Source organism: Chlorocebus sabaeus, chromosome 14, assembly GCF_047675955.1.
Source record: "Chlorocebus sabaeus isolate Y175 chromosome 14, mChlSab1.0.hap1, whole genome shotgun sequence".
Classification (NCBI taxonomy): Eukaryota; Metazoa; Chordata; class Mammalia; order Primates; family Cercopithecidae; genus Chlorocebus; species Chlorocebus sabaeus.
Window position 1 is genome coordinate 1,676,511 of NC_132917.1, and position 26,062 is coordinate 1,702,572.

General features: G+C 51.8%; 1 protein-coding gene and 1 pseudogene across 2 annotated transcripts in view; one reads left to right on the plus strand and one right to left on the minus strand.

The window, feature by feature from the left end:
• Positions 1-26,062, minus strand: part of PXDN (peroxidasin) — a 112,599-nt gene that overhangs the window by 72,014 nt on the left and 14,523 nt on the right. The gene's annotated exons all lie outside the window — the stretch shown is intronic.
• LOC119627169 (small nuclear ribonucleoprotein G pseudogene) lies at positions 17,833-18,213 on the plus strand (annotated as a pseudogene).

A 26,062-nucleotide genomic window follows, 5' to 3' on the forward strand; every position in this document is an offset into this window, starting at 1 on the left:
GCTAGTTGGTAACCAACTAAAAATTAACTGAAGTTACAGAAAAAAGACAACAGGGCAAGGCAGAACAGCTCAGTTTACTCCCAAACCCACATGACCCACTAAAGACACTCCTTCCAAGAAGGCTGGGGTTGGCAGGGGCGAGTGTAGGAGGCAGCCATGTGCCACTCCCCATGAGCCCAGATGCAAGGTGCGGCTGCCCACAACCTGGGACGCAGTGTGCAGGCTGCCGCTGCCCAAGGCCTGGGACGCAGGGTGCAGGGTGAGGCTCCCCACGGCCTGGGACGCAGGGTGCAGGGTGCGGCTGCCCACGGCCTGGGACGCAGGGTGCAGGGTGAGGCTCCCCACGGCCTGGGACGCAGGGTGCAGGGTGCAACTGCCCACGGCCTGGGACGCAGGGTGCAGGGTGCGGCTGCCCACGGCCTGGGACGCAGGGTGCAGGGTGAGGCTCCCCACGGCCTGGGACGCAGGGGTGCAGGGTGCAACTGCCCACGGCCTGGGACGCAGGGTGCAGGGTGCAGTTCCCCACGGCCTGGGACGCAGGGTGCGGCTCCCCACGGCCTGGGACGCAGGGTGCAGGGTGAGGCTCCCCACGGCCTGGGACGCAGGGTGCAGGGTGCGGCTCCCCATGGCCTGGGACGCGTGGAGTGTCACCAGCCCTTTTGGGGAGTTTCCCGCGTGGAGTGTGCAGCTGCAAGGAGCAGTTCTCCATCCATTACGGCCTCCCCCAGGCACTTCAGGCTCCCGGGCAGGGCCGCTTAGGTGTCCACGTGGCTTGGACACCCCTCTGAGGCTACTGTCTTCTCTGGTCCAGCTTCTTCAGGGTCTCCAGAACTCAGTCAGAGCGAGCACTTGGATCCGACTGGATGCTGGACTCAAGTTCTACCCCGTCCTCCAATTCCTGGGTTCTCAAACCCAGAGACCGTCCCAGCGTCTCCGACCTTCAGTGAGTTAGGAGCTCCTGGGTTATTCTACAAAATTGGGGGCTGGTCTGTCCAGCACCTAAAGATCTATCTGGGAAGGTGGGGCTTCCCTGTCCCACTGGCTGCCTGGTATTCACTGGGTCACAGTCCTGCCTCCATGTCTTATCAAGTCCTCCAGGGAGCAAGTGCAGTAACAGCTGCTTAAATCACAACTCCAAGTCACAGAATTTACATCCTGCTGGCATTGCCAAAAGCCAATCAGCTCTAAGCCATCACCTCCCCGATTGATAATATAGCCTGAGACCACACTGTAGTGTTCACCAATCAGCTCTAAACATCACCTCCCCACTAATAATACAGCCAAGACCACGCTGCAGTGTTCACCAATCAGCTCTAAACATCACCTCCCCACTAATAATACAGCCGAGACCACACTGCAGAGCTCACCAATCAGCTCTAAACATCACCTCCCCACTGATAATACAGCCTGAGATCACACTGCAGTGTTCACCAATCAGCTCTAAACATCACCTCCCCACTAATAATACAGCCTGAGACCGCGCTGCAGTGTTCACCAATCAACTCTAAACATCACCTCCCCCACTGATAATACAGCCGAGACCACACTGCAGTGCTCACCAATCAGCTCTAAACATCACCTCCCCAATAATAATACAGCCGAGACCGCGCTGCAGTGCTCACCAATCAGCTCTAAACATCACCTCCCCACTGATAATACAGCCAAGACCACACTGCAGTGCTCACCAATCAGCTCTAAACATCACCTCCCCACTGATAATACAGCCGAGACCACACTGCAGTGTTCACCAATCAGCTCTAAACATCACCTCCCCACTGATAACACAGCCGAGACCACACTGCAGTGTTCACCAATCAGCTCTAAACATCACCTCCCCACTAATAATACAGCCTGAGACCACACTGCAGTGCTCACCAATCAGCTCATCAATCTCAGATGCCTCATCCACGCCTTCTGAACATCAAACTGTCAAACAGAAGTAATCAGAAAGAAATTATGATTTAATTGTGATAGGTCTGACTTCTGTGTAAATAATCAACCCACACTTTTCGCCCAAATTTTTGGAAGCACGAGGTTGCCAAAAGTCTTCCAAAATGGAACAAAATGAATCCCTGCAGAGGGGCTATCAGCTGTCAAAGACGCAAGAACTGCATAGAAGAGGACAAAAAAGGGGAAGACATTTCCCTGCACAAGGCAGGGAATCAACACGCTCTGGGTTCTCTGTTAAAACTTAGTGCAGAGGAGAGATTCGTACCAAGGTGCCTAAAGCAACAATCCGCAGATATCCCTCCCCTAGCAACAATTCCCGTGACTGTCTAAAGCGAAGAAGAATCACCAGCGTTTAAGAGGAACCCATTTAGGATCTACCTTTTACCACACTTACGACAGCATCCTAAGGGCTAGAGAGGACCTCTTAAGACTGGAAAGTAACACAAAGCGAGAGATGGGAAACCAAACGCAGGCGATCCTCAGCCGGGCTCTTCTCCAGCTGGAACAATGAGCTTTGTCCCAGGAACAAGGCGGGAACGCCCAGGCCTGGAAGCTGCAGGATGAATGGGCTTCTCAAGTTCTCCTCCCACCTCCCCGCCAAGTAAACCCGGGAGCTGGTGTTTGCTTTGGAGCTGGCCTTGCTTGAGCTGGGATCACAGGGCTGGGTTGGCTGTCTGCATGTGCCCTGGCACAGGCCCAGGTCTCATCATGCACCCTCTGTCCCTGCCATTGTTCCACAATTAGTTAAGAGGGGAAACAAGCTTCTTACAACCCAGCAGGACGCTTTAGCGGACAAAGCTCCTGGATTTAACAGGTTCGCTCTTTCGTGTTCAGGCAGCTCCTCTGGTTTGGGCCTGGAGTTTGCCCGAGGCCCCCTGTGGATGGACTGAAGGGCTTTGCTCAATCCCACCCAAACACCAAGAACCCAGTCAGCCTCTGCCCTTCGCAGGAAGCTTCTTCCTGACTAGAATGACAAAAATCGTAAGAAGCCCAAGTGATTCTCAATCCTCCTTCAGGAACAGAGGTCGGAGAGGTTCCACCCTGACCCACGAAGGCAGAGGAAGGGGAAAGGGGTCCCTGATGCAGTCATGCACCCAGAACCACCGACTCACCCCACAAGGAAGAAACAGTGAGAGCTCCCTGAGCTGCCCTCACCGCCAGGCCACGGTGGGACGGAACCTCCTCTCCCGGGCATCTGAGTTGCACGGGCACTGGGCATGCCCAGTTCATAGAAACAAGGGCATCTTTTATGGTATCAATTTGGATCACCTCACTTAACTCTGTGACACACAAATCACCAAGAGCACATGGAGTCCGGTGTGCCCGGCTGGGTTCATTTAGACCCTTTCTACATGTACAGGTTTTATCAAGTATAGTTTTTTTGAGGAGTCACTGATGATGCAGAATCCTGGCTCCAAAACACAGACCTGCAGCGCCCTTGACCATGGTGTCACCCGACTTCACAGACAGCACGGGACAGGCATGATCTGAGGCTGCCAGTTCACCAAGGGACAGAGCTGGTGGCCGGTCTTCCCCATGGGAGCCAGGCTCCGGTCGCTGTGCCCTGGCTCTGATCCCACCCGTGGAACCGCAAAGAACATCCCAGCCCCTGTGCTCGCCGCCCACTCGTTGGTGTTCGCGGCACATCTGCAGTTCATGGGCAATGCTGACCACAGGTGCGGAGACCCATGAGCGCCGCTGTTCGGTGAGGAGGCGGCCAGGCGCCAGCAGGTGACCACGGCACCCGCTACAGTGGAAGCCTCAGGAGGAGGCCCGGGAGTAGCTACGGCTGCAGGTCAGAGAGGGCCTCAGAGTTCGGGTGCTTGATCTGACGAGGGCAGGGTGTGCAGTGTTTGCTGAGCGGACACTGTGCATGCCCATGGAAGACAGGGTGAGGAAAGGGCCTCTAACGGAAGCCACAGTGGGGCTGGGGTGCAGCGGGGCTGGGATGCAGCCAGAGCCAGCTCGAAGCTTCTCTTTCTTTATCTCAAACACTCTGAAGGTTCCAAAGTCAGGGCCATTGAACAAGACGTGCTCCCGACAGCACTCCCACTCCGCACCTGCCCGGCCCTGGGAGGCGGGCGAGGCGGCTCCCATCAGTCCTTCCGCTGTCACCCACGTGATGGTGTTATCAGGAGGGGAGCCTTTGGAGGTCACGCACTTTAGATGAGGTCCTCAGTACAAGCCCCATCATGAGATTCGTGTCCTTGTAGGAAGGGAAAGAGACCCAGAGCGTGTTCCTCTTTTTCCGACACGTGAGGACAGAGAGCACCATCTGCAGACCTGCAGGAGGCCCTCGCCAGAGCCCAACCCTGCTGGCATCTTTGATCTCAGACTTCCAGCCTCCACAACTGTGAGAAGACAGATCTCTGTGATTCACGCTGCCCCATCCGTGGTATCTGTGGGGCTGCCCGATTTACAGCACACAGTCTCCAGGCCCTTCCCACCGCGCCGCCCAGCTCACCAGAGGAGCACAGGCAGCTGCGGAGAGGGCATCTGGGTTCCTCCAGCCTTGCACTATTACAAAGAGCCCTGCAATGACAAGCTTCGGTACATCCCGTCTGTGATGCGTGTTAATATACTTATGAAACAGGTTCCTAGAAATGGCACTATTGTGTCAAAGGAGAAACACGCCGAAGAACAGCTGCCGTCTGCTGCCCACTTGCTAGGTGTGGACCACTTCTATCAATTCAGGTGCTGTGCAAGCCTGAAGGGCAGGAGCTCACTCAAGTCTGACCACAGCACACGGATCTAAAGACTCAGACCCAGCCTGCTGGGGGTGCAGTGTTTCTGGGGGACAGCTGGAGACAGCAGCACATGGTGGTGGTAATAGGAGGTGAAGCCTTTGGAGGTGACACATGTTAGATGAGCACCCGTTCCACGAGCATCCACTTCCCACCAGCATCCACCCTATGAGCACCCCCTCCACCAGCACCCATTCTCCACCAGCACCCCCTCCACCAGCACCCATTCTCCACCAGCACCCACTCTCCACCTGCACCCCCTCCACCAGCACCCACTCCACCAGCACCCACTCCACCAGCACCCCCTCCACCAGCACCCCCTCTCCATCAGCACCCACTCCACCAGCACCCCCTCCACCAGCACCCCCTCCACCAGCACCCACTCTCCACCAGCACCCCCACTCCACCAGCACCGACTCCACCAGCACCGACTCCACCAGCACCGACTCCACCAGCACCGACTCCATCAGCACCCCCTCCACCTGCACCCCCTCCACCAGCACCCACCCTCCACCAGCACCCCCTCCACCAGCACCCCCTCCACCAGCACCCACCCTCCACCAGCACCGACTCCACCAGCACCCCCTCCACCAGCACCCACTCCACCAGCACCCCCTCCACCAGCACCCCCTCCACCAGCACCCCCTCTCCACCAGCACCCACTCCACCAGCACCCCCTCCACCAGCACCCCCTCCACCAGCACCCCCTCCACCAGCACCCCCTCTCCACCAGCACCCCCTCCACCAGCACCCCCTCCACCAGCACCCCCTCCACCAGCACCCCCTCTCCACCAGCACCCCCTCCACCAGCACCCCCTCCACCAGCACCCCCTCCACCAGCACCCCCTCCACCAGCACCCACTCCACCAGCACCCCCTCCACCAGCACCCCCTCCACCAGCACCCCCTCTCCACCAGCACCCCCTCCACCAGCACCCACTCCACGAGCACCCCCTCCACCAGCACCCCCTCCACCAGCACCCCCTCCACCAGCACCCACCCTCCACCAGCACCGACTCCACCAGCACCCCCTCCACCAGCACCCACTCCACCAGCACCCACTCCACCAGCACCCCCTCCACCAGCACCCCCTCCACCAGCACCCCCTCTCCACCAGCACCCACTCCACCAGCACCCCCTCCACCAGCACCCCCTCCACCAGCACCCACTCCACCAGCACCCACTCCACCAGCACCCACTCCACGAGCACCCACTCTCCACCAGCACCCCTTCCACCAGCACCTACTCTCTACCAGCACCTGCTGAACCAGCACCTGCTGAATCACTAGCCTGAATGAAAGGAGGGCCACCTGCAGGAACCCCTGGGGGAAGGTGAGTGCTGGTGGAGGCTCTCTGGCAGTGATGACCCCCTGCACATCGAGCTCCCACTGCATTTGGCAGCCACGAACCAAATCCTCACTCAGAAGGTCTGGGGAGATCTCAGCTCCCTATAAATAGGGGCCTGGACTTGTAACTGCTCCCTCAAGAGGCAGGAGACTGACCCAGGAGCTCCTCCTCATCCAAAGCTCCGCTGCACTCAACAGCAGCTCCCATCTCAGCTTCCCAAGACAAGATGTCAAGTTAACTCAATTCTCAAGTAATCATCCAGTAAATTACTTTAAAATTCTTGTCAATGAAAATGTTGAGGATCGTATATCCATCAAGTGCAAAAAAGGTCAAAAAAAGCCGTTTTTTCTCTCCAATGAATATAGACTCAGAAAAGAAAGAACTGAGGTAATATTAAAAGCACAGGACAGAAAACTATTTCCAAAGAAGACAGGGAAATAAAGTATTGACAAATTGAAAGGAAGAATGTACATTATAATTTTTATTACGATTTTAGGTTTCTGAGGTTTTTTTTAATTAGCAAATGTAAAAATGCAGTAATTACACTTAAAGATTAGGCTTCTCTGGGATTTAATGACAATATTATTTCCTTCTTAAGGTGATGTTTCACTTTTTTTGTAATGCATCATGTCATAAAATAATCATAACACTAAACCTCGTTTTATTGGGTTCAACTTTTTACAGTCAGCCTACAGAGAGACTGGAAGACAACCGTGTAGAGGATCAAATTGAAAAGTCAAGAGCCTGGCTCATGTCAGATCACATAACTAACCAAATTCCAAACAGGCAGGAAGGGCAGGAGAGTGGAAATCTAAATTTGCTAAATTCCTCTTCTTCCCAGCAGCAAATCCCCAGGGACAGCCTGAGGTAGAGGAGGTCACACATGGTGGCCCTGTGGAAAAGCAGCCAGCAGCAGAACTAAAATGAAAACGGTCGGATGAGACTTGGGGGCAGGGAAACCGTTATTCTTAGTTTTAGACTTTTTTTTTTTTTTTTTTTTTGAGATGGAGTTTCGCTCTTGTTGCCCAGGCTGGAGCACAGTGGTGCAATCTCGGCTCACTGCAACCTCCACCTCCCAGGTTCAAGTGATTCTCCTGCCTCAGCCTCCTGAGTAGCTGGGACTACAGGCATCTGCCACCAGGTCTGGCTGATTTTTTGTATTTTTAGTGGAGATGGGGGTTTACCCTTTTGGCCAGGCTGGTCTCAAACTCCTGATCTCAGGTGATCCACCGGCCTTGGCCTCCCAAAGTGCTGGGATTACAGGCGTGAGCCACGGTGTCCGGCCATTTTGGAGTATGTTGTATATTTTTTCTAAAATAGAATACTCCTTTAATTACAAGTAAATGAATGAGTCACACAGGCAGCCCCCGGTTCCTAAACCTTGGGGCCCAAGACCCCAAGCCACTGCACGAAGCCCCTGCCACCTCCTGTCTCTCTCCTTCCACACATAGGTGCCCCCCGGTTCCTAGACCTGGTGACCTTGGGGCCTGAGTCCTCAAGCCGCCGCACGAAGCCCCTGCAACCCTCCCATCTCTCTCGCTTCACAAGCAGGGCCCTCAGGATTCAGACACGCTGCCCAGTGCCTTGCAGGGCGAGATCTAAAGCAACTCTAATTTTCTGCACCAACGATCAATTACCGCAGAAGAAAGAAGGCTGAGCCTCTCCCTGCTACAGTTTTGTGCTGTGATAACTCAGCCTGGCCTCCGGGCTTCCATCTCTTCGAAGAGAAGCAGGTGGATCCCACAGGAGGCACCTGGGAAGTCTGCGGCTAAGAGGTCTTCCCGCCCCCAGTCCAGAGCAAAAACCCATTCCAGATTCCTGCAGGTGACTACAGGCTGGGGAGGAGTAGGAGGGGCACCTGCCTCTGACAGGAGACCCCTGGGGGCTGCGTCTCCCCACTGGCCGCTCCAGCGCCACAGGCTGTCTCCCTCACAGCCCAGGGTGGCTGCACCAGCGGCCATGCCTCCAAATGGACCCCGGGTGGGCGGGAGCCTCAGCACCCATGAATGCTCGTGTGCTCGGGGCCTTGGTGTGTGCTCCTGGTACTTGCAGCCGCTGCAGTGCCTCCGGAGCATGGGGACACAGACTGAGGGGTGCACCTGAGGCCCCGGGCCCCCGAGAGGTGAGAGGTGGGCAGCCAGGCAACCCCAATGCTGCCTGCTCCAGAGAACTGCATATCCCCGTAAGTTTCCTGGGGTGTTCACTGACCCCATTTTTTTGGTATTGCTTAAAAAGAGACACGAGAAGAGAACTTTAGAGTTCTCCTTCCTCAGCAGGCAGGAAGGAGCTCCCATAGCCAGGAAGGCACAGGCTCCCAGGCTCTCCTGTGTGGGACAGGCACGCAGGTCGCAAGAGACAGCCAAAGTTCGTGTCCCCCTGAAACATGGCCCAGCCTGGGCAACCTACGATAATACTGGGATTGGCAGCTTTGGAAATGGCCTTCGGATAAAAAGGTTCAAGAAAGCGCATCCGTCACCTTTGGTGGCCTCCCCGCCACAACACCCATCCGCATCCAGGACACTGTTGTTTTTTTCAACTGCCTCCTTTATTGCTCTTACATCTGCACTTAACTCTCATGGATTTACACGTCACACCCACAGCACGCTGGGTAGGCAGTTGAGGGGCCAACCCCGGCCCAGGTCAAGCCCTCCAAAACCCCAGGAGCCACCTTGGGAAGGTTCCCCTGACCCCAGACCCTCCTGCACCCTGGCCCACTCTGCTCCCATGCCTGTGAGAGGAGAGCAGGTCTTGCCTCTGCCAAGAAGACGGAGCTACTGTGGGAGGAGGGACTCTGCCAGTCACACTTTCTAGAACTTCCAACCCCTCCCTCATCAACACCAATCCTCACCCAGCAATGACCACAGGTCCACGCTCAGGGAAATGCCCCTCCCACAGCAGGCCCAGTGCGCGCGTTCCCTAAAAGGCCAGGAGGGGACATCTTTGCTTGAGGTGCAGATCATGGCCTTGCAGCTCCTGAAATCTGTCTCAGCAGCAGGAATGCGGCCACAGAAGATGCAACCCAGTGGCTGTGGCCAAGCTCCATAAGCTTTTATTTATGGCACTGAAATTCCAGTTCCATAAAACGTCCACATGATGAAATATGACTCCTTTTGATTTTTTCAACCATTTAGAAACGCAAACTGCATAGCTCTTGGGCTGGACAAAAGCAAGTGTGGGTCAGACAGGGCCCTTGGCCAAGGGTGCAGGAGGTAGGGAGTCCCTCTCCAGGCTCTGGGAGCCTGGCCTGGCGCCCTTTCTTGCTCACCCTGTCCCAGATTAACCTGTTTCTAGCATTTGTCTTTTGGGAGCCTCAGGTTTTAGGTCACATATGAACATACCACCCATTAATACAAAGCTCCCCCCGCCCCCGGCTTACAGATAATCAATACACATCCATTCATGCACAGTTTACTCTTTGGGAAAAATAATCCAAAACTTCTTCCATGAGTGTTAAAAAATAAAATCAGTATTTTTCCTGCCTTCCAGACAGAAAAACTTGGCCAGTTTTGTGTTCCTGAAAACTTCTTCCAATGAAAACTTCTTTCATTCTGCCCTAGAAAGACCCCGCTCTGGGGTTAAGGGCAAGGACAGCGGGGTCACGAGAGGGGAAGGAGCCAACGGTCATCTGCTAAAGAACCCAGAACCAGGCACGTGAAACAACTGCAGGAACTCCACATTTCCCACTAAGTGTGTCCGGGAAAACGCTGCAGGCTGTCATCTGTCTAATTAGAAACAGCCGCAAAAACAGTGCCGGAGCGGGAGCCAATTCCCAGCAGAATCATGCAAATGAAATCCCAGATGAGAAGTGGGAACTCAACTCAGCTTCTGCTGAGAAATTGTAAACGCCTTCCTGTTATGAAAACAGGACACAGGTGTAAATAAGGGGCTGTATCTTCTAACTCAAGGAACATGCCATGGTGCAGGGCGGGTGTTGTCCCCAGCATCCCAGAAGCACCAGAGCAACTCAGCCACAGGTCAGCCGGCTCTCTGGTGGAGCCTGGTCTCTAGCCCTGGCCTGCAGCAGCCAAACAAGCTGCAGATGGAAACAGCCAGGGAAATGCAGCGTGGACCACTTCCCAGGCTCTGAGCACAGGGACCCGAGTGGCAGGTAACTCAGGTCTGGCGGAGCGTGGACCACTTCCCAGGCTCTGAGCACAGGGGCCCGAGTGGCAGGTAACTCAGGTCTGGCGGCCACAGGCAGCTTCTTTCTCATGGAAAGGCCTCACCTCCCTGCCCAGCCCAACTTCTGCAGGATGAGTATCTTCCACACTCAGGGTTAAGGTACTTGCCCGGGGAGACCAAAATGTGTGTGTACGACACAGACATAGTTTTTTCAGGCAAACAATACAGCTCTCACCCAGCTGCTCTGAGCAACGGATGGTCTTTTCTACTTTGACGGCAGGTGGTGGAGTGTTGGCCAAAGACAAGGCAACAGGCAGGCCTGGGGCACAGTCCACCTGTGCCACCTGACTGGCTGTGGCTTCCTGGACAGATGTGTGGGCCTCTCTGAGCCTCAGTGTACATATCTATAAAACCAGGGTGGCAGGCCGGGCGCAGTGGCTCACGCCTGTAATCCCAGCACTTTGAGAGGCCAAGGAGGGTGGATCACCTGAGGTCAGGAGTTCGAGACCAGCCTGACCAACATGGTGGAACCCTCAAGCTCTACTGAAAATACAAATATTAGCTGGGCATGGTGGTGCACACCTGTACTCTCGGCTACTCGGGAGGCTGAGGCAGAAGAATCACTTGAACCTGGGAGGTTCAAGTGAAGGTTGCGGTGAGCCGAGATAGTGCCACCGCACTCCAGCCTGGGCAACAGAGCGAGACTCCATCTCAGAAAACCAAAACAAAACAGGGTGGCAACATCGCTTGCCTCCCAGGACTGCGGCAAGTACTGGATGAAATAAGAGGTGTACGGTGGGAAGCTGGTGGTTAAGGAGGACCCGCGTGGGAGGCGGCGGGTGGGCTGGGCACAGGGACACCTTCTACCTGGGGCGAGGGGCTGGCAAGGGGACCCAGTGTATAGCATCCTCCTCAGAAAGAGACAGGCACCTCCAATCATGTGGTAGGGCCCACAGTGAGGTCCCGTCTGGGGCCTTATGCCCTGGTGGTGCCTCTCATGCCCTCCCAGCCCCAGCTCCATCAGTACGGGGTAACCACTCTAGACACCCCTGTTTGACCCCAAGGACAAACATAAGGGACTGAAAAATGATGAAAGGATGCCCAGTTCCACTCCTTCATTTCGCACCACATGGACAGGTTCAGATAAGTGGGTCCCTGTGCCTAAAGTCACAAAGCCCAACAGGGGCAGAAAAAGAAGGGGTTGCTAGCCTCGCCCCCACCCAGCCCCATGTCCCCAAAACCCCGCCCCCTGGCCCATTCTCAACAGCCCCTTGGTAAGCATGGTCTCTGCTGCACTCCACCCTCCCCAATTTTAACTTGGTTAAGGTTTGTATACTGATGGGAAGACAATCGATGTAACACAGCCATCGATCTTAAAATGCTACGGCCTCCCCAAATCTGACGTCTAGAAACGCTGGCCATGAGAAAGCTCCCTCGCCATCCTCTTGGCTGAGGCCACTCCCGAGAAGAAAAGCCTGCTTGGCTGGTGAATTCTTGGCCTTTCCCAACAATAGATTAAGGCCTAAACTGGCTGGTGGAAAGTCTGACAGGCGCAGGGATTCCGCAGCTGTCTGTCCACTATTCAAGGCCTCTTTGTTCTCGGTTCTGCGGATCAGGCCAAATGCCTCTCGCCCGGGGCTATCTGATTCAACTGGGCTCAGCAGCTTTTCCTGACTGGTAACCACACAACCAGGAAACAATGGGTCCACACACTAACGGAAAAGACTTCACACACCCCTGAATCTTTGTAAACTCCCATTGACAAAAGAAAAACTTGCAGCAATAGACTCACCTAATTTACCTAACAGATGAAAAAAATCAGGTCACCAAATTGTTGATGTGGGAAACTTACTTACAGGTCTCCTAATAAATGCAGACAGAATCACAAAATAGCTGATCCTGAGCCTGGAACCACATGGACTACTCTACTGACCTGCAGCACGGACGTCCTCTACTAACCTACTCCACTAACCGACCACCCAGAGCTACTCTACTAACCAGCTACCCAAACCTGCTCTACTAACCTACTCCACTAACCGACCACCCAGAGCTACTCTACTAACCAGCTACCCAAACCTGCTCTACTAACCTACTCCACTAACCGACCACCCAGAGCTACTCTACTAACCAGCTACCCAAACCTGCTCTACTAACCTACTCCACTAACCGACCACCCAGAGCTACTCTACTAACCAGCTACCCAAACCTGCTCTACTAACCTACTCTGCTAACCGACCACCCAGAGCTATTCTACTAACCAACTACCCAAACCGGCTTTACTAACCTACTCCACTAACTGACCACCCAGAACTACTCTACTAACCAACTACCCAAACCCGCCCTACCCACTAACCGACCACCCAAAATTATTCTAACTAGCTACCCAAACCTGCTCTACTAACCTACTCTGCTAACCGACCACCCAGAGCTACTCTAATCAAATACCCAAACCTGCTTTACTAACCTACTCTGCTAACCGACCACCCAGAGCTATTCTACTAACCAACTACCCAAACCCGCCCTACCCACTAACTGACCACCCAAAACTATTCTACTAACCAGCTACCCAAACCTGCTCTACTAACCTACTCTGCTAACCGACCACCCAGAGCTACTGTACTAACCAACTACCCAAACCTGTTCTACTTACCTACTCTGCTAACTGACCACCCAAAGCTATTCTACTAACCAACTACCCAAACTGGCTTTACTAACCTACTCTGCAAACCGACCACCCGAAGCTATTCTAACCAACTACCCAAACCTGCTCTACTAACCTACTCTGCTAACCAACCACCCAAAGCTGTTCTACTAACCAACTACCCAAACCTGCTCTACTAACCTACTCTGCTAACCGACTACCCAAAACTATTCTACTAACCAACTACCCAAACCGGCTCTACTAACCTACTCTGCTAACCGACCACCCAAAGCTACTCTACTAACCAACTACCCAAACCTGCTCTACTTACCTACTCTGCTAACTGACCACCCAAAGCTATTCTAACCAACTGCCCAAACCTGCACTACTAACCTACTCTGCTAACCTACCACCCAAAGCTATTCTACTAACCAACTACCCAAACCCACCCTACCCACTAACCGACCACCCAAAGCTATTCTACTAACCAACTACCCAAACCTGCTCTGCTAACCTACTCTAACTGACCACCCAAAGCTAGTCTACGAACCTACTATCCAAACCTACTCTACTAACATACTCCACTAACCAACCTCCCAAAACTACTCAACCTACTCTACTAACCTATCATCCAAACCTACTCTACTAACCTACTACCCAAAGCTACTCTACTAACCTACCCAAACCTACTCTACTCACCTACTCCCTTAACCTACCACCCAAACCTACTTTACTAACCCACTCCACTAACCTACCACCCAAACCTACTCTACCAACCTACTCCACTAACCTACCATCCAAAATGATATGGTTTGGCTGTGTCCCCACCCAAATCTCATCTTGAATTCTCACATGTTGTGGGAGGGGCCTGGTGGAAGGTAACGAATCATGGGGGCAGGTCTTTCCCTGCTGTTCTTGTGACAGTGAGTACGTCGCACGGGAGCTGATGGTGGCATAAGGTGGAGTTTCCCTGCAAAAGTTCTCTCTTTTTGCCTGCTGCCATCCATGTAAGACATGGCTTGCTCCTCCTTGCGTTCCACCATGACTGTGAAGCCTCCCCAGCCACATGGAACTGTAAGTCCATTAAACCCTTTTTTCTGTATAAATTACCCAGTCTCGGGTATCTTTATCAGCAGTGTGAAAACAGACTAATACACAAACCTACTCTATTAACTTACCACCCAAAGCTGCTCTACTCACCTACTCCACTAACCTACCTCCCAAAGTGACTCTACTAACCAACTACCCAAACCTACTCTATTCATCTATTCCACTAACCTGCCATTCAAACCTACTCTACTCACCTACTCTACTAACCTACCACCCAAAGCTACTCTACTAACCTACTACGCAAACCTACTCTACTCACCTATTCCGCTAACCTACCACCCAATTCTACGAATCTACTCCACTAACCTAAAACTCAAAGCTACTCCACTAAACTACCACCCAAAGCTACTCTACTAACCTACTACGCAAACCTACTCTACTCACCTATTCCACTAACCTACCACCCAATTCTACGAACCTACTCCACTAACCTAAAACTCAAAGCTACTCTACTAACCTACTACGCAAACCTACTCTACTCACCTATTCCACTAACCTACCACCCAATTCTACGAACCTACTCCACTAACCTAAAACTCAAAGCTACTCCACTAACCTACCACCCAAACCTGCCACACTGTCTACCACACTTTCTACCACACTAATCCAACATATGAATCTACTGCACTAACCTGCCACACTCCCCGCCCTGCCACACTCACCCACTCTGCCCACCCCACAGGTGAGTCCTGAGCCCCTCCTGTGAGTCACTCTCTTTGTCTGGTGTCCCCACCCAAAGGAATTCAAGCCCAAAGTTTTAGGAGAGAGACTGCACAATTCCCAGGATGGCAGCTGACCAGGAAGGGTGTTGCCAACACTGGAAACATGGACAGAGCAGAGGACAGAGGGGACGCAGAGGGTCCCTGGGGTCAGGGGAACAGAAGAAAGGCTGGTGTGCAGCAGCTACACCTGCGGGGACGGCAGAGCCCCGGACCACCTGACACACGTGGGGGCAGCACAGCCCCGGCCCACCTGACGCCTGCAGGGACAGCACAACCCTGGCCCACCTGATGTGCGTGGGGATGGCAGAGCCCCAGCCCACCTGATGTGCATGGGGATGGCAGAGCCCCGGCCCACCTGATGTGCATGGGGATGGCAGAGCCCTGGCCCACCTGCAGAGACGGTCTTCAGGAGCCCAGGGGCCAGTAACGCAGGCACACACAGGGTGACGCGGAGCAGCACACACAGGGTGACGCAGGCAGGGCGTGTGTGGTCCCTTTAGGGCTGCCGGGTCTCCAGGCCTTTCTAGGCGTCCTTTCTCTGGTGATGTCCAGTACTCTGGTTGAGCCCGGTCTCCAGCTCTGGCCTGCCACAGCCAAACAGGCTGAGGAAGAAATGGCCAGGGCAGGGCAGAGCGGGCAGCTCCCAGCACCTGCCACGACTCCAGCCCAAAGAGGGGTTCTTATGGCCATGGAGGAAGCCCGGCCCCGAAGACCATACCACGCAGATGGCGTATGAGGGGCACACCTAGGACACGCTAAGAGCCACGCAAGATCCTTGCAAAAGCAAACACTGGGCACAGTAGCCGAGCTCAGATGCCAGGGGCTGGCTGCACTGGTGCACTCACGGCTCCTTAGACCAGCGAGCCGGCCTGGCGCCCTGCGGCCATGCCTCCCGCCTGAGTTACTCGGAGTGGGGCTTGCTCCACACCTTCTCACACCACCTGCTCCCCACGTGGGACCGGAGCCAGGGGAGGCAGCCACCCTGCTTTGCCTGTCACCCACAGCCTGGCAGTCCCCTAAGAGGACGCCCCATGGAGACAGGCCCTCCGCAGGCAGCACCGGGCAGCAACCGACCCAGCCAGGCTCTGTCCCAGGCCCTGCTGGATGAGGCCCCCGAGTCCGTGCCCCGGTCACTGTTCTCTCCCCAGCACGAATCCTTACACACACCACACAAAGTCTGTGTGCCTCGAGGGTCCATGGAACCTAAGAGGGGACACTGGCCTTGCAGGAGGCATCGAACTCCCCGCCGGTCCCCGCCAACCTGCTGCTTGGCTCCCTAGGGCCCCTGTGCCTCTAACAGCGGCCTCCAGACCTCTCTGGACTCTCACCACAGGCCTCTGGTTTCAGCCCTCTGGTCTCAGCCCCGACGGCCAGCTGTTGATCCCTGAACATTTTCAAGTTCAAGTTCTCAGGAGACAGCATCACCTAGGCTAAGCCTGACCATCAGCGACTAGCACCTGGACCACTGTCCTGGGTCAGGCGCCCACCTGGGTCCAACCAGCTGTGGTCCAGGAGGACCAGGTCATGTGACACACATGGCAAACATTGGGTTGGTCAGGGTTCTCCAGAGAAATGGAGACCACAGGATGTGTGTACATGCGTGCGTGTGTGTGTGTGTGTGTGTGTGTGTGAGAGAGAGAGAGAGGGACGGAGAGATGCAGAGAGAGAGGGAGGGATGCAGAGAGAGGGAGGGATGGAGAGAGAGAGGGAGGGATGGAGAGAGAGAGGGAGGGATGGAGAGAGAGGGAGGGATGGAGAGAGAGAGGGAGGGATGGAGAGAGAGGGAGGGATGGAGAGAGAGAGGGAGGGATGGAGAGAGAGGGAGGGATGGAGAGAGAGAGGGAGGGATGGAGAGAGAGAGGGAGGGATGGAGAGAGAGAGGGAGGGAGGGATGCAGAGAGAGGGAGGGATGGAGAGAGAGAGGGAGGGATGGAGAGAGAGAGGGAGGGATGGAGAGAGAGGGAGGGATGCAGAGAGAGAGGTGGGGTTGAGGGTGACGAAAGAGGCAGAAAGAGAGGAAGGTGTATTTTAAGGAGCTGGCTGAGATGGTAATGGCTTGGCAAGTCCAGAGTCTGCAGGGGGTGCCTTGCTCCATACCTTCTCACACCACCTGCTCCTCACACAGGACCAGGGCCTGGGGAGGCAGCCGTCCACCTTTGCCTCTCAGATACAGCTCTCTCTGCGTCTCTTTCTCTCTCTCTGCATCTTTTTTTTTCTCTGTCTCTCTCTCTCACACACACACACACACGCACGCATGTACACACATCCTGTGGTTTCCATTTCTCCGAAGAACGCTGACCAACTCAGTGTTCGCAATGTGTGTCATATGACCTGGTCCTCCTGGACCGCAGCTGGTTGGACCTCGGTGGGCACCTGACTCAGGACAGCAGTCCACATGCTGGCCACTTACTGATGCTACAGCCCTGGGGGAAGCACGGTAGTCACAGCTCCAGTCCAAAAGCCGCCTCTGCTGGTGGAATTCCCTCCTGCTCAGGGGAGGTCAGCCTTCATTCTGTTAAGGCCTTCAACTAATTGGACGAGGTCCACCCACAACACAGAGGACAGTTGGCTTTACTCAAAGTCTCCAGATTTAAATGTTACTGTCCTCTAAAAACCCCTTCACAGAAACATCCAGAATAATGTCTGATCACGTATCTGGGTGCAGTGGCCCAGCCAAGTCGACATAAAATTCAGCAACACAGGCAGGCAGGCAGCGTGGCTGAGGACGGGGCTCCTTCATGTAGAAGGTGCGAATGTGGCAGGCAGCGGAGACGAAGCCACCTTGGGAGAAGTGTCAGAATTCAAACAACCGAACGGGAATAGTTTAAACAACTGTACGGGTTAATTGAGGTGGTTCCTGTTCGGAAAGACCCAGTGTGCTATTTGAGTTGAGCAAAATAAATGGATGAATCATGTTATCCCACTGGGCATTCATCCAGGATTCAGGAAACCAGCAGGCAGGAAGCCCCTCTTCACAAACCAAGCCCAGGAAGTAACTGACTCCAGACTCTACTGAAACAGATTGAGTTTTGCTTGTTGCTTTTCTAAAAGCCTCAAATCAGCCAGGCGCAGTGGCTCACTCCTGTAATCCCAGCACTTTGGGAGGCCGAGGCGGGCGGATCACGAGGTCAGGAGATCGAGACCATCTTGGCTAACACGGTGAAACCCCGTCTTCACTAAAAATACAAAAAAGTAGATTTAGTTCCAAGGCATCTGTGAGCCCGCAGAGTATACGCCATGAGCAAAGCTCACCCTCCCGAGTTGAAAAAATTTATGGACAAGAAGTTATCATTGAAATTAAATGGTGGCAGACATGTCCAAGGAATACTGCGGGGATTTGATCCCTTTATGAACCTTGTGATAGATGAATGTGTGGAGATGGCAACCAGTGGGCAACAGAACAATACTGGAATGGTGGTAATACGAGGAAATAGTATCATCATGTTAGAAGCCTTGGAACGAGTATAAATAATGGCTGTTCAGCAGAGAAAACCATGTCTTCTCTCCATAGGGAAATTAGGTCATATACATTTTCATATTAGACTTTTTGTTAAATAAACTTTTGTAATAGTCAAAAATGCTTTCTCGAATGTTCTGAATATAGAATATTAGCTCTCATTCCAATTTTTTCTAACATGAATTTTCCTGGTTGACACTGATATCAAAGGGTTTTATGCACTAAAGTGGACAAATCTTATTAAATGTGAAAAAAAAAAATACAAAAAAGTAGCCGGGCGTGGTAGTGGGCGCCTGTAGTCCCAGCTACTCGGGAGGCTGAGGCAGGAGAATGGCGGGAACCCGGGAGGCGGAGCTTGCAGTGAGCCAAGATCGCGCCACTGACTCCAGCCTGGGCAACAGAAAGACTCTGTCTCAAAAAAATAAATACATAAATAAAATAAAAGCTTCAAATCAGGCTGTGTTTTAATGACTTCCACTGGGGAAATGAATCATAAAATGGAACCAAGAAATATTTATACCAAATAGTTACTAAGAGACTCAAAGGGGATCTGACCTAGGGGACTTCCCACATACACATGACTTGTTAGGAAGACGAGAAAGGCAAGCCAGGCTGATGAGTGAATGAAGAAATGCTTTTTAAAGCGCCCAGTAAGACAGTTTTATCAATGAAAAAATACCACAGGACAAAGAGGTGTGCGAGAAATAATGAACCCAAGAGGGTTGACAACAGACGGGCTGAAAATGAACTATCAGGAAGCTTCTGAGCGAGTGGACACAAAACAGACATGTAAAATGAATAAAACTGGCCGGGCGCGGTGGCTCAAGCCTGTAATCCCAGCACTTTGGGAGGCCGAGACGGGCGGATCACGAGGTCAGGAGATCAAGACCATCCTGGCTAACACGGTGAAACCCCGTCTCTACTAAAAAATACAAAAAACTAGCCGGGCGAGGTGGCGGGCGCCTGTAGTCCCAGCTACTCGGGAGGCTGAGGCAGGAGAATGGCGCAAACCCGGGAGGCGGAGCTTGCAGTGAGATGAGATCTGGCCACTGCACTCCAGCCTGGGCGACAGCGCGAGACTCCGTCTCAAAAAAAAAAAAAAAAGAATAAAACTAAGCCAAGCAGTCCCTCTTGAAAGTTCTCCACGTGGACGTTCACTTGACCTCAGGTTATTCCGGTCACCAGCCAGCATGGCCGTTCCCTCACCCCGGGACGGTGATGCTGATGCAGTCTCCTCTCTCGGCACTGAGTCCTCAGAGTTCTGGGGGCTTGGCAGTCCCTCTCCAACGAGAAATTGGGAACAGGAGAATCTCAATGCAGCATCCACTGTGTGCAATGCATGGGTTATCCCAGCATCCAGATTCTAGCTGGCTGTGATCCTCAGAAGAACTGGAACATATTCACCCACATCATTTTCTTTGGAGCTTTATTTTCTCAACAACCAGTTGAAAAAGACTGCTAGACACAGAACTCTGAGGAACTTCCCAGCAAAGGAGGCTTTTCTAACCTCCCCTCAAAAAATGTAAGAAAGCTGTATTTTAAAATCAGTGCATTCTGAACTTAGGAGAAAAGAGGTGTGCATCTACAGGTGGGGCTCCTTCCACAGCTACCTCCTTCTCTATGACCCTCTAGCTGGGCTTCCAACACCATTCTTGAAATATGGGAGGGGGTACGAGGAAGCAGGGACAGGCTGTGGCTCAAGGGGCACAGGGTTACACGGCAGGGTGTGCCTCACAGCCTGACCCCTTCTGAACCACTAGCACCGGACAGCCTGCTGCTGTCACCAGTGTGGGACATGTCACAGTGATTCCAGTAGTGAGGGATGGATGGATGGGTGCATGGGTGAGGAGCTAGATGGAAAGATGGATGTGTGGATGGATGGATGCACGCATCATGGATGGACAGGTGGCTGATTATGGATGAATGGACAAATGGATGGACTAATGAATGGATAGATGAATGAATGGATTAATGGATGGACGGATGGATGGATGAATAGATGGATGAGTGGCTATGGATGAATGGACAGTTGGACTAATGAATGGATACATTGATGGCTGACTGGAAAATGGATGAACAGTTATGAATGAATGGACAGATGGATGAATGGATGAATAGTTATGAATGAATGGACAGATGGATGAATGAATTAATGAATGGAAGAAAGAATAGATGGATGAGTGGTTATGAATGAATGAACAGATAGATAGACTAATGAATGGAAAGGTGGATGAATGAATGCATTAATGATGGATAGATGGAGGGATAGAAGGATGAATAAATAGATGGATGTGTGGTTACGGATGAATGGAAAGATGGATAAACTAATGAATGAATGGATTAATGGGTGGATGGATGACTGGATAAATAGATGGACAAGTGGTTATGGATGAAAGGACAGATGGATGAACTAATAAATGCATAGATTGATGAATGAGTAAATTAATGGATGGATAGAAGAATAGATGGTTGGGTCATTACAGACGAATGGACAGATGGATGGACTAATGAATGGATGGATGGATAAATGGATAGGTGATTATGGATGGACAGATGGATTAATAAATGAGCAGATGGATGAATGAATGGATTAATGGACAGATGGATGGATAGATGGATTAATGAATGGATGAAAGAGAGGTTATGGATGGATGGGTAAACATGTGAATGGATGGGGTGACAAGGGCACTGATCCAAGAAAATTGTACAATAAAAAAACATGCACAAGAAAACAAGTGTTCAAGACTCCTATCAGCTGCCTGTTGCCATGCCAATACAAACATCCATGTGTTTGAGTAAACTACAATCATGAGTAATTGTATCTGCCAATACAAACATCCATGTGTTTGAGTAAACTACAATCACGAGTAATTGTATCAGCCGCCTGATACAAACATCCATGTGTTTGAGTAAACTACAATCATGAGTAATTGTATCTGCTTTAACTGATATTTTAAAAATTAAAAGTGTTGCTCTGCTGGTTATAGATTTTTAGAAATATTTGCTTCATACCAGGATTGCAACAAGTCTCATCTTATCCCCAAAAGGAAGCTTGGCTATGACTAGGAAAAGGAGCATAAATTCAATGACAAGGACTTCAGATACACTGCAGCCTTTGTTTTCCACTGCTGAAACACACAGATAATATCGCATTTTGTCTAGAAAACCATGTTTCTTTCCCACAACAATTCTCAGTGAAGAAATCTTCCTGCCTGAGAGCTGTTATAGTCTTATTTTTGTCTCCGCAGAAAAAAATGTTAATCAAAGAGTTTCAGTCAGTGCTAAGTCAAAATCTCTCCATCTCTACCAACATCAGCCTTATATTTTATTTAAAATAAATCTCAATTTCCATTTTTATTGTCTGTAATTCTTAGCAAAGACTTAACATAGATCTATGTGAGTACGACCCTTTAGAAATCGAGAATTGCTTTTTAAAAAATAAGGACAGGACTTTGGGAAGGGAAGGGCACGCTCATGGATCATGTCCTGGACCCCCGGAATGCACAAAGTGCCGTCTCAAAAGGGAAAATCAGATGTTTCTTAAACATATAGGTCTGGTCTGTTAGACAAAATTGCCATTCTAAAATGAAGTGAACACTCTGCTTTCTTGTAATTTCCTGTTTGCATCGAAGTATCCGTTTCAATTAAAGCCAGCCCATGAAGTAACGGCTGACTGAGCCCTGCGAACACACACAGCGCACTCTCCACCGGAGAAGCGCCACTGCCCCTCACAGCCATCCTGAGTCCTACACAGCGCACTCTCCACCCGGAGAAGTGCCACCGCCCCTCACAGCCATCCCGAGTCCCACACAGCCCACGCTCCACCCGGAGAAGCCCCACCGCCCCTCACAGCCATCCCAAGTCCCTCCTGCTGCCTCTTCCTGACCCTACTTTGGACTTCCTTGGCACGGCCTCGTATTTCAATTTATCACACTTAAATGTGCAGGATTCCATGCAAGCCGGAATAATAAGCAGCTTCCACTGCAAGAGCATCTACTGTGCTTGGCTGTTGCTAGGAGGTTTGCACGCACACCCTTCCTTACTCCTCAGGACTCCTACAGATGGGGAAGCTGAGGCCTCCAGGGGTGTGGTCACATCCTCCAGGAAGCACATCTGGAAAGCACAGAGCAGGACCCCAGCTCAAGGCTGGCACATGCCCTGCACCTGCTGCCGGTTCCACCACACAGGTGCATTTGTCCTCAGCCCTCAGTCAGGCAGCCTTCCCGCCCCTCTCAAGAACAGTCTCCACCACATCACACCACAGGTTGGTGGAATCCAACCCCCTGCCCACCAGACCCGCTGTGAGTCCATCGCTGAGATCATCTCCATCCCCAGCATCCGCCGGCGGGGCCTCCACATGGCGTGTTCGTTCTGACTTCCTAATAGTATCATTAAATACAACAACTTTAGAGTTGATCTAGCCTGAAAGGCAAGATATTTTCTCCCCTAAAGAAAATTAGTTAAGGACTGCTAAACTGTTTACTGTCTTGTGATATTCTTCTCAAGACTGTCCTGTTCCTTTCTTTCTTTTTTCTTTTCTTTGACACAGGGTCTGGCTCTATTGCCCAGCCTTGAGTGCAGTGGTGCAATCACAGCTCACTGCAGCCTTAACCTCCGAGGCTCAAGCAATCCTCCTGCCTCAGCCTCCGAGTGAGTAGCCAGGACTACAGGTGTACTCCACCATATCCAGCTAATTTTTGTATTTTTTGTAGAGATGGGTCTTGCCATTTTGCCCAGGCTGGTCTCTAACTCCTGAGCTCAAGAGATCCGCCTGCCTCAGCCTCCCAAAGTGCTGGGATTATAAGCATGAGCCACTGCACCCAGCCAACTGTCCTGTTCTTAACAACTAACGTAAACCCTGCAGCACAGATTCCGAGGCAGGTTTCGCTTGAGGCGGTCACACGGCAAGCGCCCCTGCTGGCAAGGTCCCTGGGCCCTCAGCACAGAGCCTCTCTCTAGAAGCTACCAGCTGGAGAATACAGTCCGTCATTATTTGCAGATTCCAAATTTATGACTTCATCTCAAAAATCAGTACTTGCAGCACCTCCGCCATTATCTGTGGACAGGCGCAGAATGGGGAAAAAAAGGAGTCACCTGATACCCAGGCCCACAACTGAGCTGGTGAAGCTGACACCGGCCCTCTTGTTTCCCCTCTCCTACAGTAAACAGGGTCTTTTTCAAGGTCTATTTAGGGCCACATGTTTCACACTCTCTGTGCTTTTGTTGGTGATTTTGCCATTTAAAACGGCCCGCAAGCAGTGCTGCCGTTCTGTCTGTGCTGTCCTCACAAGGAACAGGTGTGGCAGAGAAGCTCCACTCAGGAGTAGGGGACGGTGTTCGCGGCCACAGCTCGTTAACAATATCAGTGAATCAACAATGCACAGAAACAAAGTGTCCTTCAACCGAAATGCACCCGAAACAGGACGATTTGATAAAACTTTTGTGGCCAGAGATGTAGCCCTGTGAGTCCTCCAGAAGCGAGACAGGCCAAACACTCTTATTCAGGGTTCCAGGGCTCTGAAGAACGCGACCACCAAGGCTAACCAGGCTCCGCCCCAGGTAACAGCAGGCAGGGTGCGAGGCTGGCTGCTCTGTGAGCTCCTCCCAGTGTAGGGCCCAGTGTGCAGGTCCCACCATGACTATGGGTCTGGTAAGACCAGCTGACAGTAAGGCAGAGGCCAAACAAGCTACAGACAAGCCACACAGCGCAAACGGTCACAACGGTCACAACCTGGGATAAAGACAGAGCTGGCGAATAAACACACGTGATGACAGGCACAAACACTAGATGGTTTGGCTCTCAGGGCACACTGAAAATCAAACCATTTGGAGAGAAAACACATTGTAATAATCAAAATGCAGTTACTCAGCAAGGAAATACCAGCACTTACACAGGTTGTATATCCACCATCCCAGGGTGAGAGAGACGGCATCCTCGGCCGCCGACCCTTCCCTCAGCCCTTCCTCCTCACCTGTTACAGGCTCCCCTTGGTAGTTGCAATCTGTATTCGTCCTGTAGTAGGTAAGTCATCACCGCTTAGCTACAGAGAACATCCATCCGCAGGAAAATATGAACAGGGGCCAGGAAGAAAACACAACAGGGTAAGCACACCGTGGGCCAACCACAGTCCCCGGTGCAGATCAAAACCTCCCAGAGGGTTTCCACAGCAGGCTGGGGGAGGGGTGAGGGACAAAAGTCTACACATTGGGTACAGTGTGCACTGCTCGGGTGATGGGTGCACCCAAAACTCAGAATTCACCACTAAAGAACTGATTCATGTAATCAAACACCACCTGTTCCCCAAAAACCTACTGAAATTTTTTCAAAAAGATTTCTATAAAAATGTGCCCTAAAACAATCTAGAACGAAACAAAAATGGATGCAATCACACTTAGGAAATATTGTTTGCAGGAGCAGAAAAGTAGAAACAAAGAAATGACCCATAATAAGAATTCTGTTAGGCAAATTCGGCAAATTTCAAACAAATACCGTGTGGCCATTAACAATGATGATGGAGGCCTCTAATTACTGAACAGACACACAATCATAATACATTCTCAGATTTTAAAACCACACCAAGTGCATTATAGAGCGGAACATGTATCATGACCCAATTTTTGAAAATAGATACGTGACAGATAAATATTAACAGGTAGACAGACAAATACTGCTACACACTTTCTTTTTTCTTTTCTTTGACACAGGGTCTGGCTCTATTGCCAAGCCTTGAGTGCAGTGGTGCAATCACAGCTCACTGCAGCCTTAACCTCTGAGGCTCAAGCAATCCTCCTGCCTCAGCCTCTGAGTGAGTAGCCAGGAATACAGGTGTACACCACCATATCCAGCTAATTTTTGTATTTTTTGTAGAGATGGGTCTTGCCATTTTGCCCAGGCTGATCTCTAACTCCTGAGCTCAAGAGATCCGCCTGCCTCAGCCTCCCAAAGTGAACGCTTCCATGTGTGTGCATCTGAGGACAAAGCCCAGCTAGTTTATGTTTCTCTCGAACAACAGCAATGTAATTTGTTTCATTTTGTTCATCTTTATTTTTAAATTTTTCTAACATGAACATGTGCAACTTGCATAAAAATATTTTTAAGATGTGTTGTAAAAGAAAGCCGGATGGTGCAATTAGTGGGTGAAAGAGCAGGCATCATAATTCTTAGCGACAGCTTGTCGGAGAAGCAGCTGCTGAGCCCTTGTGGCAAACAGGCCTGGCAGATTATACCCCTCTGTGTACCTAACCAAACTCCACACTGACAAGAGGTGAACATGGATGGGCAGTTGAGGGGTCCTGGAGAGAAGGCAGTGGGGCAAATTTCCAAAGCTCTTACAAACTGATACACAACTTTAGAATTGTGCTAAGTAAACAGGAAGAGCTGGGCCCCTTGGCTAGAGGGCAGCACCGTGGGCAGGCTCAGGGTATGACGGACGGCCCAGTCACAGGCAGGGGAGGAGGCATGTTTACATCTGAGTAAAACCTCTCAAACATCCAACTCCTGGTCCCCAGAAGCCAATGATCCAGGCTGAGAACTCGGGATTCCTGCTGGCTTCCTTCTAAGGCTTCACTGGTGACCCATTACTTCTCTAACTACCCAGGGTACACATGAGGTCAAACCCAAATCTGCCCCATCCCTTAGAGAAAAGTCTTCAGTTAAGCAACTGGATTACAAGCAATCGGCTGTGACCTATGGTTCCAGTCGCGGAAACCATTCTACCCTTAGCACAATAATCACTCTGGGTCATCATGCATAAATAAACTGCCTTTAATCCCCAAATGATAACAAAATTCTTCCTGTTAGAAGAGGAGGGAGAGAGTTTTAAAACTATCTGTGGTAGTAGTTGCTACAGCCCACATTAGAAGCTGGGTTGGGAGGTGGTAAAATCACTGTAAGTCCCAGAACACAGAAGCAAGCAAAGGGAATATCAACATCACAGACCTCTCCGAAAAGTGACAAGCAGGCAGAGCTG